A 7162-nucleotide genomic window follows, 5' to 3' on the forward strand; every position below is an offset into this window, starting at 1 on the left:
TTTTATCTTGATTCATTCTAATATAATTTAAAAAACCTGTCAATGGTGCTCCTTCATCATTGTTGTTATTTGACGAACGGCAATGAATGTCACAATGACGTATATTTTAATAAAATAAATAAATAGGCTGTGGTAAAAGTGATCCACCAATCAAATTGGATCACGCTGTTTGCCCTACTCTTAGTAAACTTTTATATAGGTACACTAGTTATTATCAGACGTAAAATAGGTCCATAATAGGCACTGACCTCTATAGAGGTCAGTGATAATAGGTCGTGACCATAGACAAAATAAAGTATATACACGTGTCCCAGAACTCGCGCGTCAGCCGTTAACTGCGAATTTTAATATTTAATCCGACAAGGATTCTACAACAAAAAACGTCAAAAGCATATTAGTTTTGAAATGAAAACGATTTTAAGATAACCAATCACACACGCCTTCCTCAAGGTAATTTTACAAAATGTATGCGTTTCCGAGGAAATGACTTTAGATGTTGCTGCTAAAAAACTGTGATGAATTGTTTGGACAACTTTCATTAAATTCTGTCAGTTTGACATTTAACAGAAAACGGAAACAATATTACACGAAAAGCAAATTTTCAAAGTAAATGTTCAAATTGTGCACCACCAACTTGCCTGCACAGTCTTGCTCGTTTAAGTAAATTGTTTCTAGTGTTTTGTAACATTTCTGGTGTGACCAGTTACAAAATTCCAATCGAGGTGCATCATCTTCGGGTAATAGATGTTGAACTTTGGTGTAATGATACGGGTGCATGTGGTTGTGTTTTAAAATTCTTTGAACAATACTTTTTGATAGATTCAGGATGTCGGCCACATTTCTAACACTTCTCGTTCCATCTTCCGTGAATTATTGAAGTACGACTCCTTTTGTATCAGGAGTGCGAACCGTGCGGTCAACACCACCAACTCATTTTCTGTCGGGAACCAAAGAACCAGTGGTTCTTGATCTGTTTACTAAACGTAAAAATATGTCCGAACTAGGATACTGACCATGTGGAAAGCGTTCACGATACAGCCTTGCGACCGGAAGTGAACATTTCGTGCTGTGTTGCTGTCCAAAAATCGACACTTTTCAAATGACCTACTAATTAATGTCACTTTGACGTTAGTATAAAACGTTTGCACAGTTGACCAGACAAATACTGACTTTTAACATTAATTTTGTTACCTGGTAACAACAGTTCACTGAACAATTCACCTAATACACCTTACTAATGAGTCTTCTGTGATTGGCTATCTTAAAATAGCTGTAATTTAAAAACTAAATTGTTTAAGAAAAAAAATCTTGAAAATCCTATATCAGGTGGAAGAACAGAATGTGTGGTTTACGGCTGACGCGCGAGTTCTGGGACACCGATATAGAACGCAAAGTGAGTGCATTAATTGTGTCCTTGGTTTGAGTCTTGGCTTGTGCGCACCGTTCACAGGCCGGAAGAGGACGCTGAAGTTGTTGTTGCCAAAAATCCATGTTGCCAGAGATAACGTTATCTCTGATGTTGCCAAAGTACCCGGTTTTAAAAAACAAATTACATTAGAAAAATTATAAATGTCAATCAATTTAATTGTCAATTGACTTCAATTAAATGTGAATTTACCATAAAGACCTGACCTGACCTTAAGTGTTCTGTGCCATAAAGCTTTGCAGCATCAAAAAGTGTTACAGGTCTGTTAGCACTACGTGCCACACATTTCCAAATCCACTGAAAAATGGGAATCGCTTTAAAGAGTAGCTGAAGCGGACTGAAGACAATAATGTTAAAATAATTGTTTTGCGCGTGTTACAGGGAGACAATTTAGTAGTCTAGATTCTAATACTGAGTAGCCATAGAGAGAATGTAGTTTTGTTTAGTTGTTTACATAAAGAAATGTGACGGTTAACGTTTTTGAGAATCTGTGCATTATTTTCCTTGCTCTCAAAGTTTTCCTCAAAGAATTCTGCAATAAAAGGTTATGGGCCCAGATATCGTTAACTGAGCTGAAAACACTTAGAGGAAAAACTTTGTGAGCGTCTCAAAAACGAGTCGCGCACGCTGTAGCCATACGGCTAGTGAGTTAATCGTTCTCGACAAAAGTTAAGTGCTCGCGAGTAATCCGAAAATGTCTGACGAGATCTCGGCGCGAAACGTTTCGAAATTCAACGGGACGAATTTTCAAAGTTGGAAATTCCAAGTGAATGCGTTATTTGTCGCGCACGGTATTCGAGACATTGTCGACGGATCGCGAGTGAAACCGGAAGGTGTCGGTCAGGATATCGCGAGGTGGATCAAGGACAATGCAAAAGCTATGTTCCTGATTTCAACGACGATTGAGAGCGAGCAGCTTGAACCGCTTTTGGTCTGTGTAACGGCCAAAGAAATTTGGGAAAAACTGACGAGCGTGCACGAGCAGAAGTCCGCTTCGAACAAACTGCTGCTCACGACGAGGCTGTACGAGTACAGAATGTCTCCGGGAGACAGTATCATACAGCACGTTGCGAAAGTACAAAACATGGCTGCTCAATTACTGGACGTGGGAGAACCAGTGTCGGACTTGACGATAATGACCAAAATACTCGCAAGTTTATCGTCGAAATATGCAGCTTTTCAGACGGCATGGGACAGTGTATCACCAGAGCAGCAAACGCTGAATAATCTTCAAGAGCGTCTCATCCGTGAAGAAGCTCGTCTAACTGCTGAGGACGAGAGACCTGGCGCGTTTTCTGCGTACAAGAAAAACGCAGCCAAGAAGAACGACGCGAAGAACGCAACAGGGAAATCACAGAGGTCGGACTGGCGTAAGGACGTCGAGTGCTACAAATGCAAGAAGAGAGGCCATTTTGCTCGCGAGTGCAGAAGCAAGAAAAACGAAAATCAAAATGGCAGCGCAGGTAAAGATACAAGAGATTGCGCGTTCGTAGCAGAGAAACACCGACAACAGTCGAAGATGTGTGACAAGAGCAACACTAAGTTGCTAGACAGTGCCATCAACGAAGTTCGCAATGCCCGTAACGAAGATGTCTGGATTACTGAGAGTGGAGCTTCAAGACACATCACACGAAGACGCGATTGGTTTTCCGAGTACAGAGTGCTCACTAATGGTGGTACTATCTCTTTAGGTGACAACAAGGAGTGCAAAATTGTGGGCGAAGGCACAGTGCTCATTGAAAAGTGCGTCAACGATGAGTGGCGAAACGCGCGAATAGAAAATGTTCTCTACGTACCCGTGATGAAAAAGAATCTTTTTTCGGTAGGTATGTGTACCACGCGCGGTCTCGAGGTTCTGTTCAAAGGTGACTATGTAAACATACACGGTGACAACGAGTTGCTAGCATTCGGTGTAAAACAAGAAAACGAAATTTATCGCATGGTTTTTAGAGTTAAAAATGCGCGTAGTAATATTCAAGCAAACGCGTCGACAAGTGACCTACGTGTCTGGCACGAAAGACTGGGACATTTAAATTTTCGTACGTTGCGCGAAATGGTAAACAAAAACCTCGTCAATGGCGTGCAGCTATCAGAAAAGCACGACGTATTTTGCGAACCATGTCAAATAGGAAAATCGCAGCGTAAAGTCTTCAACAAAGTGCGCGAACGGGCTGCGACGAAACCTGGCGAAGTTTTTCACACGGATGTGTGCGGACCGATGTCCGTAGAATCTCTTGGTGGAGCACGTTATTATGTTTTGTTTAAGGACGATGCCACAAGTTTTCGCTTTGTCTACTTCCTTCGACATAAGAGCGACGTAGTCGAGAAACTGAAGATGCTGGACAAAATGGTTGAAAACAAGTGCGGACGAAGAATTCGAGTGCTGAGGTCCGACAATGGCAGAGAATACCAGAACAAATCTCTGGATCACTACCTGAAATCTCGAGGAATTCAGAGAGAAAATACTGCCCCGTATACGCCGGAGCAAAATGGCAGAGCAGAACGCGACAACAAGACCATCGTCCAGAAAGCACGAACGATGTTACACGCGAAAAGCCTACCACGCCGCTTATGGGCAGAAGCTGTAAACACGGCAGTGTATCTGATGAATAGAAGTGGATCATCGAGTACTCCAGAAGAAAAGACACCGTATGAACTTTGGATCGGACAAAAGCCAAACTTAAAACACTTGCGTGTGTTTGGCTCCACAGCTTTTGTTCACATCCCGAAGCAGATGACCACGAAGCTAGAGCCACGTTCAAAGAAGATGCTATTTGTAGGTTACGATGGAGAATCGTCAAATTACCGAGTGTTTGACCCTGTGTCGAAGAAAGTATCTGTTTCGCGTGATGTTCTCTTCAATGAAACTGTTGGCAGCACAAAAAGTGTCGTAAGAAATGAAGATGACGAGGAAATAATATTTCCAAATGTCGAAGAAGTCGATGAGCGAACAGAAGACGCAGATGAACGAGAAGAAGAGGATGAATTTCAAGAAGCTACCGAAGAAGTTGCAGATATGGAGGTACAGGAGCTTCAACAAGAAACATCACAACGAACCCTGCGAGATCGAGCGAATCTGCGAGCTCCAACGCGGTATGAGTCTAACGTTGCAGAGTATAACGTGCCCCTGACGTATTCAGAAGCTACACAAGGTGCAGATGCACCTCAGTGGATCGAGGCGATCAACAGTGAGCTCAAAGCTCACCAGGAAAATGGTACCTGGTCCCTGGTCGAACGAAATCCCGGAGTCAAAACTATCGACTCTAAATGGGTTTTCAAACTGATGAGGAATCCCGAGGGCGATGTGTACAGGTACAAAGCACGACTGTGTGCTCGTGGTTTCTTGCAGCAGAGAGGTGTTGACTACAATGAAACGTTTGCTCCAGTTGTACGCTACGACTCAATAAGAGTGCTTCTTGCACTCGTGGCAGCAGAGGATCTTGAGTTGGCGCAATTCGACATACAGACAGCATTCCTTCATGGGCAGCTCGAGGAGGAGATCTACATGGAAGTGCCTGAAGGTCTAAGTGGTGAAAAGCAGAGCAAAAGTGCGCGAAAAAGTGCCGTGTGTAAGCTGAACAAGTCCCTATATGGATTGAAGCAAGCACCAAGGTGCTGGAATAAAAAGTTTAGTGCATTCTTGCACGAATTTTGTTTTAAAGAAACTGAAGCAGACCAATGTATTTTTGTAGGAAATGTCGGAAATGAGTCCGTGTATTTAGCATTGTTTGTTGATGATGGTTTGATTGCAGCAAAATCTCTTGATACGCTTGATATCATGCTCGGGCGTTTGAGTGAGACTTTCAAAATCACAATCGGTGATACTAAAATGTTTGTAGGTATGCAGATCAAGCGCGATCGAGCGAAACAAAAATTGTTCATTCACCAAAGTGCATATGCAAAAAGAATTGTCTCAAAATTCAAAATGAGTGAAGCAAAGAAAGTTAGTGTTCCGATTGATCCTAATGTTGTTCTTTATCCTGTGCTCGAGAACGACAAAAAGGTTGAAAATGTGCCTTATCGTGAAGCAGTCGGATCCTTAATGTTTTTGGCCGTAGTTTCGCGTCCAGACATAGCTTTCGCAGTAAATACAGTAAGCAAGTTTTTGAACAATCACAATGACGAGCATTGGCGCGCAGTAAAACGCATTATCTCATATGTGTCAGGAACGATCGAGTATGGCATCGAATACTTCTGTAGCGAAAAAGCATGTGAGTTAATTGGTTATTCCGACGCGGATTATGCGAATGATATCGAAACAAGAAGGTCAACAACCGGGTATTTGTTCGAGCTCGCAAATGGTCCTGTCACATGGTGCTCTCAAAGGCAAAAGCTTGTAACACTGAGCACAACAGAATCAGAATATGTTGCAGCGTCGGTTGCGTCTCGGGAAGCAATATGGTTACGAAAGTTGCTGAAAGATATCAGACCTCAATGTGAAAAAGCAACTGTGATATTCGTTGATAATCAAAGTGCCATAAAACTAGTCAAAAATCCTGAATTTCACAAGCGTACAAAACACATTGATGTTCGTTATCACTATATTTGTGAAAAAGTCAACGCTAAAGAAATCAAAGTCGAGTACGTTCCTTCAGAACTACAAAAGGCTGACATTTTTACGAAAGCCTTGACAAAAGAAAAATTCAAGCGTTTATGTTCTAGTATGAATGTAATCGAATACCCTACTTAACACGCTGAAACGGTGAGAGTGTTAAAATAATTGTTTTGCGCGTGTTACAGGGAGACAATTTAGTAGTCTAGATTCTAATACTGAGTAGCCATAGAGAGAATGTAGTTTTGTTTAGTTGTTTACATAAAGAAATGTGACGGTTAACGTTTTTGAGAATCTGTGCATTATTTTCCTTGCTCTCAAAGTTTTCCTCAAAGAATTCTGCAATAAAAAATAATTATCTGATGGAGCTCAGTCCAATTAAAGTGTATAATAACCACATGGTTTGTGAATTACATTTTGAAAAATCCGACAATGGCACCAATTAACAGACTTCTAAATGCTGCTGTACTTGTCTAGTTTGCTCCTACCTAGTGGTAAATATCACACATATTAAACAAATTACAAACTTTCAAAGATTCCAGAAATTTCTACATCCGATATGCCTATTCCCCATCCCAATCTGAGAACAAATCTATGACATGCTGGTGAAGAAAACGCGATGTCCAACTCTTCTACCAATACTATATTCGATCTTGATGCTGATTACGGTAAATTTTTCAGAGTAGATATTGATAATAAAACGTTTCCTTTCGAATGTGAACAAAAATTTGAAATTGAACCTGAAATAGTCGACAAAATAGTAACATTAACCATATTTACTTTTGTTAAGGGAATAAAGTTAATTTTAAGTGGTAAGGACACGAGAACTTTAATGTATAAAAACAAAATATATGTAAATGCGTTCGAAATGTATAAGAAAAGATTGAAAATAAAAAAATTTAATGAAAAGAATTTTTTGTGATAGTATTAATGAAAATATAACGGGTGACTATTAAAATTTTCACTTGGAGTTGGCTTTGAACGAGTTTTAATTTTTTCTGTTTCTTTAGACACACGCAAGAACGAACGACAAATGTCAGTCAGTACAATTGAAACATAACCCATAATGTTAATTATAATGTCAAACTTGTCAGTGTCTAAGGTGCCAGGAAAAACAAAGAATGATCCACAGCCAATCTTAAGTGAAAATTTTAATAGTCACCCGTTATAATATAAAATTTATA

The 7162-nt window shown here is 40.4% G+C and overlaps 1 long non-coding RNA gene across 1 annotated transcript; it reads left to right on the forward strand.

Moving 5' to 3' along the window:
* Window positions 1-312: 312 nt before the first annotated feature.
* Window positions 313-6890, forward strand: LOC138133520 (uncharacterized). Its single transcript, XR_011160394.1, has 2 exons — window positions 313-5429; window positions 5485-6890. It is a non-coding gene; the product is annotated as an uncharacterized lncRNA (long non-coding RNA).
* The last annotated feature ends 272 nt before the right edge of the window (window positions 6891-7162 follow it).

The sequence above is a fragment of the Tenebrio molitor genome, chromosome 6 (genome assembly GCF_963966145.1).
Source record: "Tenebrio molitor chromosome 6, icTenMoli1.1, whole genome shotgun sequence".
In the NCBI taxonomy this organism is placed as follows: Eukaryota; Metazoa; Arthropoda; class Insecta; order Coleoptera; family Tenebrionidae; genus Tenebrio; species Tenebrio molitor.